General features: G+C 40.5%; 1 pseudogene; it reads right to left on the bottom strand.

Moving 5' to 3' along the window:
• Positions 1–742: 742 nt before the first annotated feature.
• Positions 743–825, bottom strand: LOC122917836 (annotated as a pseudogene).
• Between the last annotated feature and the right edge of the window lie 8,968 nt (positions 826–9,793).

The following is a 9,793-nucleotide window of genomic DNA, read 5'->3' as shown; positions in this document are numbered from 1 at the left end:
CTGGGCTAGAACGTCTCCTTCACAACTGCAGTGTGAATGGGGAGTATGTACACACATGTCATACTTGGGCAGCTGCACTGAGTTTCGTGCATATTCCCAATCATCTTGCCATAGTTCTGCTCCTCACAGGAGTCTATTTAATCCAATCCAGATTATTCTGTGCCATTGTGGCTTCCATTCCACTCTCTCCAGCTGTCAGTGGCCAAATCAATGGGCATGGGTTCATGTGTTAGCACAATCCATACCACTCTCAGTCAGTAGTGCACTGGAGTACTTTTGGTTCCTTCTTCAAACCCAAGTACATCAGAATCCAGACAGATGGCAGAGAAATGCCAAGTAGGGGCTTTCCTTTGCAATTACCATAAGTGCACCAGGTGTTGTTCACTGGAGTTGAGTCTACCCTTTCCTGTACTTGGGGGAGAAGAAACAATGTCAATGACTTTGGAAGTTAGCTGGGTCAACCTAAGTGACCAGACCTAGTAATGAGGGCAATTTGTGAGTTGGCAGACTGGGATTGTAAGTGCTCCTCTGCTAAAGGTTAAGTGTGGCATTTCTGTAAGGTTCTTACTTGGGCACAGACACTCTTGGGTTTGCTGAACATGTAGTTAACCTGTACTCCTACTGACAGGGAGATCCATACTGTCACAGGCAGGTGGCTGTCAGTCCTTCTGTCTGTTGCATTGCAAGATAAATAGCTAACAGTTGTATCTTGAGGGGACTATGTGTGGTTTTTGCTCTCTCCCATAACTGAGACCAGAATCCAATTAGCAATAATCGCGCCTCGGATAAACCTCATTGGCTACGATACTGCCACTGCGCAAAGCTGAGACCAGAATCCAAATGGGATTCATTTCCCATTTTTCATTGCCACAGGCCACAGCCAAACCCTTCCGGAAAGGAACTCACATCTAATTCACAACTCACACCACTATCAATAGCCCCAGAGCCTGTACTAGTTTTATTTTAAAAAAGACTCTTTTTGGTTAACAACCCAATCCCTTCAGCGTCCTTTCCTAAGCAGGGCATAGAAAAGTCTTAATTTGCTAGATGGGGGATAAAAGGTCTCCAGTAATCCAATAAACCAACAGAAGTCTGTAATTCCTTTACTGATTCAGGGATTGGGAGGGTTTATATTTTATCAATGACTGCCTTTGGCATCACTTCTGCCTCATGCACACAGATGATGTCCAGGATCCTGACTGACCTGTCACTGTTTACCTCCCATATTTGTGACTTAAAATATTCCCGTATGATGCAGCTGCTTGAGACAGGGAGGGTATATCATCACAAGTTAAAATTACTATGTAATAACAAAGGCCATCTCCTCTGGCAATATCCATTTTTCCAGACCTTGGGCTACCATCCTGTGACAAATTGTGGGACTATGGAGGTACCCTTGGGGCAATGCCTGAAAGATCCATTGTCTCCTGTTCCATGTGTAGGTGACTTGGTCTTGGGATTCAAGTCCTAATTAGAATACCGAAAAGGGGATTAGATAGGTCTAGTACATAATGATCTGTCTTAATGAATGCCATGATTTTATTTTCCTAAAAATAAGGTTATATTAGGCATCACAGCATGGATGGGTAGAGTAACTTTATTGAGTTCCCTTTAATCTATTTTCACTTACTAGGTCCCATTAGATTTTTTAATAGGTCAAACCACACTACTGTTTGGACTTTGAGCAGGTCAGATCACCCCTGCCTTTTCTAATTCTTTACTATTGGTGATGATTTCACTCTGCTCCCCAAGTAGCTTATATTGTTTTACATTTATTATCCTCCAGGGAACTGGCAGTGGTATAGTTTAATCTCATTTTGCAGGACCCACAATGATGGATTTCACTACCTGAATACACAACCTGAATTTGCTTGTAGTTGTCGTTAGATCCAGGTCCTGTAAAACATCTATGCCCAAAATATACTCAGGAATGGGGAAAGTATGCACCAGAAAATAGCACAGAAGAAGCTTGCAATTCATCTGACCTTGATGATTTGTTTCCCATAACTTCAATTACTTTTATCTCTCCCTGAAATATTGAGGGGTTTCCATAGATAAGTGTGCATTCAGCAACAGTGTCTATTAAAGCTAGTATAGTCTGTTAGTGTGAAACTAATTAAATGGTTAATTCAACAGGGGGCCTCTGGCCATCTCCTATTGTACTTACTAGATGGCAACATTGGCCTAACCCCTAGTCTCTAGTGGTAAGAAGTTAACCGCCCTCCCAATTCCTCTTTAAGAAGAGGGGCTCTCAGTAACACATGTCACTTTTGTTGAGGCTTCTTTCAAGGGAATAAACTGCTTTCCCTTAGGCAACACCTTCCATAGGCTTAGCAAGAGCCAATTGGATTATCTATATATCCTCTCAGGGTCCCAGGTAATACTAGATCTTGCCAAAGTTGTTTACTAAAGATCCTGATGGGCTCCCCTTTCTGCCATTTTATTATTGGCAGTGTCCTTCATTTTTCTGTTTTGCAACCCATTGATTTACCCCGTGCCTGATTCTTTTGGTTTCATGTAAGTCAGCCACCACAGTGACTATTATACCAGTGGGTTGATTACCCATAGGTGTAAGGACAGATACTAAAGCCCCATAACATGCTCCAGGCCTAAGTAAGATATGGTCTTTCATACAAGAAAATAATTCTTCGGTGATCTGAAATATTGAGTGTGAATGGCATGTTTCATTCCCAGTTCTCATATAATTTCTTGTAGTTCTTCCATAGAGGTCTAGTGCAAGGAGGGGGAGGGAACATGCCCATCATTAGGCCAGGTCATCTTAATGGTAGAGTTCATCCAATTAATTAAACTAGCTAAGTGCTCACTCACCCATGCCTGCCACATATAACCTTTGTAGCAAGGCAGGTTGAGCAGTGATTGAGGCCATTTTTAGCATCTCAGACCCATCTAACATACCATCTGCCCCAATATCGCACCATTGTAACACCCAAGTTGTCACCCCTTATTGGCCCTTTTACTTAAAGCACCTTATTAGTTCTAATTCACCAGCAGAATATTCCCTCCATCATTTTCTGTCTTGCTGGAATTTATTTTTGGTTATCTCAAGGCTCATAAATAGGTCTTTGTTTGAATAAAAGAGTGACTGTAAAACATTTTCCTCCTTCTTGATAATGTCCTCTTCATGAGAGAAGTCAGTATTTGCTGGGATCCTCTGTTTTAAGGTCCCAGTTCTGTTGAGATATGATAGTTCTCACTTTAGTGTAGTCTGCACCCATGCATCTTTGCCATCCTATATGTCATAATTTCTAGGCATTCCTCCTGCTGTTGGATTCTGTAATATCCATAATATCCATAATTACATAATATCCATACTAGAAAACATGTGGTCTGTGCATCCTTTTCCAAAGTCAATGCTTCTCTAGTCTGTTCTAATTATCTCCTTATTAATAATTCTTCTTCCACAGTGTCTTAAAATGTACTTAGCAATAGCCAACCTACTGCTGTAATAGCTTGTTCACTTTCCCTTCTCCATGTCCTTTTCCCTACCATTTTGGACAGGATATCTAACAATCCCTTGGGTCATTTCAGGGTATCCCTGTACTCATACATTGCTCCAAAATGCTCAAAAAATCTAGCTGAATCTCTTCACATGGCAGTGGCTGGCCTGCATGGGATTTCCCTCCTGACAATGGGATTTCCCTTATAGACAATGGGCTTTCCCCTGGCAGAGCCCTTTTATACCTGCTTGCTTTAGGTCTCTTGCCTGGCTCTGTTAGAGATGTTAGAATGTCAGAATGTTAGAAGATGGAGGAGGAACAGTAAAGTATCCTTCAAACTGAGAAGGCACTTTAAGACCAAAAAAATGAAACAAGCCTCTCCATACCATTTACATGCAGTTTTGCTGATGTGGAGATTGGGTGAATGATGACCCAGATGCTACACAGCTATTCTCTGCAATGCCAGGACCTTAATCTACGGATTTATAGAGCAAGAGGGTGCAGAAGTCATCGTGGGGTTGGAGTATTCAACGTTTAACAGATCATCTGTGCACCAAAGTAGGGAAGAGGAAGAAATGGTGGTATCTCTACTAGTTATCTAAGCAACGTTAAAGAAGATCAGGACAAATTTTCCTGCATTTTGGTCAGGGGATACATTAACTTCTTTTTTGTTTTTTTTTCAAGATTTTATTTGTTTATTTATTTGTCAGAGAGAAAGAGAGAGAGCACACACAGCAGGCAGAGGAAGAGAGAGAAGCGGGCTCCCTACCGAGCAAGGAACCTGATCCGGAACTCGATCCCAAGACGCTGGGATCATGACCTGAATCAAAGGCAGTGGCTTGAAGTGAATTCAATAAACTTTTCCTTTGTTCTGCCTCAGGTGAATTCTTTCACCTCCAGCCCCCACCTAATTGGAACACACCATAGTTACCATAGTAGACAGCAGAGTCCATGCAGTAGAGTTAGAATAGTTGTCTACTAAATTCTTATTTGGTCTATATAAGCAGAAGGATTCTAGGTCAAGTCAGGAGAAGCCTAACTTGAACTTAAATTTTTTTTCAGACCCTTATTTAATTCTAAAACTTGAAAGAGTTTACTGACCCCAAACCCTTAAATGAAAGGGAAACTGGGTCCTCACTACGTTGTTGATTTTTATACTGTTTATACCTTTTTACTCTTCATTTTTTTCTCCCAGACTTCTCCAAAGAGATACATAGCCTTAAATAGCCATAAAGCCAAATGTGCATAGCAGCATTCCACTATCCAGTAGAAATGGTACATATGAGATTTGGTCTGAGAGGGCCTTCAAGGCGCAAGTTCCATTAGGAAGCTGCCCAGATGCTCATAGCCCCCACTCCTACCTTCTTTCTCCCAGCCTCCAACTGTGGCCTCACAGGGAGTTCTCTAAAATCAGTTGATTGAGGAAGAGAAAACTTGGGGCTGGTTTTCAGATGGTTCTACATGATATGTAGGCAGGTTTATGACCCCTTTCTGGGCATCCCTGAAGGACAGTGGTGAAGGGAAATCCTCCCAGTGAGAAAAGTGTTGAGCATCTGGTTGTTCATTTTGCTTGAAAGGAAAAACGGCCAGGCATGCAATTATATACTGATTCATGAACTGTGGCAATGGTTTGACTGGATTCTCAGGGACTTGGAAGAGTCATGATTAGAAAATTGCTGACCAAGAGGTCTGGAGAAGGAGCACCTGGGTGGCTCAGTTAAGTGTCTGCCTTTGGCTCAGGTCATGATCCTAGAGTCCTGGGATCAAGTCCTGCTTTGGGTTCCCTGCTCAGTGCGTTGTCTGCTTCTTCCTCTGCCACTCACTCTGCTCTTGTGCTCCCACTCTCTCTCTCAAATAAATAATCTTTTTTTTTTTTTTTTTAAAAAAAAGGGAGGTCTGGAGAAGAGGTATGTGGATAGAGCTCTCTGAATCAGCAAAAAGCATGACTATATTTTTGTTTCATGTAAATGCTCACCAAGGGGTAACCTCAGTAAATCAAGTGGATAGAATGACCTGTTCTATGGCTACCAGTCAGCTTCTTTCCCTAGCCACTGCTATCATTGCCAGTGAGGTCATGAACAAAGTGGCTATGATGACAGATGAAGGTTATGCACGGGCTCAGCAATAGGAATGTAAGCTCCAAAAGGGAGGGACTGTGACTATTTTTTTTTGCTGTTGTGTCCCCAGAGCCAACAGTACTGCTGAATGAGTAAATACACGAATTACAAAAGTTTTAAAACATCGTACTGAGAAAAGAGACAGTTCTTGGTAATAGTTTCTCATTAACTCATTTAAAAAGAGTGATGATCATGAACATTTGGGAAATTAAAGTTAAGTGATGGGAGATACACACACATATTTTTGTATTACTAATTGCTTCTTAAAATCCCAGGAGTTTTTTAGATTATTTATTTATTTATTTGACAGAGAGAGACAGAGTGAGAGAGGGAACATAAGCAGGGGGAGTGAGAGAGGGAGAAGCAGGCCTCCCACTGAGCAGAGAGCCCGACGTGGGGCCTGATCCCAGAACCCCGGGATCATGACCTGAGCCAGAGGCAGACACCCAATGACTGAGCCACTCAGGTGCCCCAGTTTTTTAGATTTTTAATCAGTCAAAAAGTAACTGAGTTTAAGAAATAACACCAATTTCAAATTTTATAGACAAAACATAAATGTGATCTTATCACTGTAACTTTCATCAATTAAAAATTACTAATAAAGAGGCACCTGGGTGGTACAGTCAGTTAAGCATCTACCTTCATGTCAGGTCATGATCTCAGTGTTCTGGGATCCAGTTCTGCTTTAGGCTCCCTGCTCACCAGAGAGCCTGCTTCTCTCTCTTCCTCTGCTGTTTCCACTGCTTATGCTCTCTCAGGTTTTCTCTGTCAAATCAAATCTTTTAAAAATCACTAACAGAAATAGGGCAGGATTTAGTAAATATATTTTGGAGATGGTGATGGAAATGTGTGCACCAAATGGCCTAATTACAGTAGTTTCCTCTTCTCTGTGGTTAATACATTCCCAGACCTCCAATGGATGCCTGACTGCAGATGGTACCAAACTCTCTACACAAGTTTGACTCTTAAAAAACACAGGTCTGAACTGTTCAGGCCCACTTTTTTTTTTAATACAGTATAGTTGTTTTTTTTTAAGATTTTATTTATTCATTTGACAGACAGAGATCACAAGTAGGCAAAGCAGGCAGAGAAGAGAGGAGGAAGCAGGCTCTCCGCAGAGCCTGCGATCATGACCTGAGCAAAAGGCAGAGGCTTTAACCCACTGAGCCACCCAGTCGCCCCTACACAGTATAGTTTTAATGAGTTAAACATAAAGCTTCTCCCACATGCTTCTACACAAGATTATAAACCCTTTTATCCTAGTGAAAATGTCACTTGAAAGACATATACAAACTATAGTTTTGATTAAGTTAAGCACAGGAGTATTCCAATAGTTTTTTGGGTTTTTTGTGTGTGTGTGTGTGTGTTTTTTTTTTTTTTTTTTTTTTTTTTGCTTTGTTTTTAAGATTTAGAGAGAACAGGGGCGCCTGGGTGGCTCAGTGGGTTAAGCCGCTGCCTTCAGCTCAGGTCATGATCTCAGGGTCCTGGGATCGAGTCCCGCATCGGGCTCTCTGCTCAGCAGGGAGCCTGCTTCCCTCTCTCCCTCTGCCTGCCTCTCTGCCTACTTGTGATCTCTGTCAAATAAATAAATAAAATCTTAAAAAAAAAAAAAAGATTTAGAGAGAACATGTGTTGGGGGAGGAAAGAATCCTCAAGCACATTCCCTGCTGTGGGGACCCTGAGATCATGACCTAAGCTGAAACCGAGTCAGCCACCCAGCCAAGCCATTCCAACACCCCTCCAATATGCTTCCACATGAGTTTACATAGACTCTTATCTCAAGATTTTATTTAAAGTAAGTTATATACAAGTGTGGTACCAATGGTTTAAGTATATAGCTTATCTCTTATGTGTAGGCCCACTTACATGTGAATTCTTTTACATTAGTATAAATGTTTTCCTTATGACTTAACATTCTTATTATAAAAGTACAGATTATGTATAATACACAAAAGGTGTTGTTATTGGTAGTTTCTGGTCAACAGCAGGCTATTAAGCTTTTGGGGAATCAAGTTATACAGAATTTCAACTGTATAAGGTGGGGGGTAGGGTTGGTACCCCTAAACCCCACATTATTCAAAGGTCAACTGTACTGTTTTTTTCCTATATATGCATGTAGTATGATAAAATTTAACTTATAAATAAGGTACAGGACAGGATTAACACTAAAATAGATGGTTATAATACTATACTATAGGGGAGCCTGAGTGGCTCAGTTGTTTGTCTGACGCTGGTTTTGGCTCAGGTCGTGATCTCATGGGTTCAGAGATCAAGCCCCAAGTTGGGCTCCAAGCTCATTGGGGAGTCTGCTTGAAGATTCTCTTTGCTCCTCCTTCCACTCTCTTTCAAAATGAATACATCTTTAAAAATATAATGAAGTTATGTGAATATGGTCTCTCAAAATCTTATTATACTCACCGTTTCTTTTGATGTAGGATAAGATTGCCTACGTGATTAAGTTGAAGGACAGGCATTGCCATACAGCATTAGGTTACTGACCCTCTGCACATCTGTCAAACGGATCTTTTGCTTCAGCACTGCTGTTGCCTGAAGCCATGTAAAGTGAAACACAGTGGGGGCTGGGGGAGGGCACTTCTATACTCTGAGCACTTTTCCTCCTCTAACAACATGCCCAAGTCATAGCTACAAAACCACATAAGCCAATTCCTCCTTCATAATTTGCCAAATTTTCTCACCTTTCCTTATTTCCTTTAACTAGGACAGGAACCATTTGGACAAGTAAATACTGGTAGTCTGTTACTCAGATTAGATTTTTATAGTGATAAAACTTGTTTCCAGCTCTCTATATTTCAAGTCTATTGGCTCCTTTGAAATTCTTTCAGATGATAGATGTGGTTTGATACTTTTCACAAACTTAAAAAGGCTTTTGGAAGTTACAAAAACATCAAATAGTTTAGATGTCTGAGGAGTCCTCTGCTTTGACAAACTTGGAACTTTTTTAAAGAAAAAGCCATCACACTTTCCTTCGGTTGAGCACCCTGAGATTTCCTTAGAGTCTTGAGTTGTTTCAGGATTCAGGACAGCATTCTGAGTTACCTCCTGTTGCAAGATGAAGGAATCCCTTCTCAGAGAAAACTTGTGTGGTAAATTTAATTTTCCCAAAAATGGCCAATGGACAAAGGTTATTGAAGGTTTTGGGATAAAAGGTGTCTAGCTGTCCTCCATCTCTCATTCTCTTCATAATAGATTATGGCTAGATTAAATATTTCACCAGCTTATTCATTGTATTTTCTTATTTGATGAGGACGAAATTTTTGAAAGCATATATACATGTTTCTTTAGTTTGCAGAATGTATATATACTTTTTACATTTCTACCCTACTAAAAAAGTTAAGTTTTTTACAGGTTAAGAAAATGATCATTTATAATCCACCCCAAAATTGGCATATTTGTTCCATCATCTCAGTATACAAAAATATTGTTTTATTTGTACTTACTGCCTGTATACAACCATATGGTCAGGCTGTTTTGTTCTAAGTTTACTTTTAATTCAGAGATTAGGCAGCTAAGTCCAAGTTCGGCCTAGTGATCACTCCTCCATCTTCCCAAGCTGGGGGACCTATTTTTGTAGCTCATGTTCATCCCTTGTGGCTTTAACACATTCTTCCAGTTCTTAGCAAGCATCTGAGACTTGGTTCATCACAGCCATTAAATTTACTTTTGCTAACACAGGGTAACAAATAATGCTTTTCCTAGATGAGTTATTTGGAAAGCCATCTTGGCAGACCAAGACAAAACAGATTTGGTAATCCAGAATCTATCCTCATTCATCTGCAAACTAGTGACATGGTCTTCACCACCAATTCAAAGAGATTGCTTCAGTAACTGGCTCTAAGATTTTTTTATCCCATAACCTTAAGTTTTAAGCATCTTGAATCAAGTTGGTCTCCTTTTCTAGTATCTAAAACCTAAGATTCTGCATAACTATTCACTATTCTAAAGCGTGAATTGTTAAACTATTAAAACTTTATTGAAACAATTTACCTTTGTCCTTCCAGACTGTCATATTTTGCCAGATTCAAGGATTGGGTCAACAGAGCCAATGGGCAGCTGACACAAAATCTGTGTATTTTTAAGATCCTGAGGGCCACCCAGTGTCCTCCTAATGTACCACAGCGTATTCAGTTATGTCTTTATAACCCAGTTATATCTCCCGACTACACAAAAAGTAAATGGAAAACAAAGAAGTTCCACCTC

The sequence above is a fragment of the Neovison vison genome, chromosome 9, assembly GCF_020171115.1.
Source record: "Neovison vison isolate M4711 chromosome 9, ASM_NN_V1, whole genome shotgun sequence".
Lineage (NCBI taxonomy): Eukaryota > Metazoa > Chordata > Mammalia > Carnivora > Mustelidae > Neogale > Neogale vison.
This window is presented reverse-complemented; position numbering and strand designations above follow the sequence as displayed.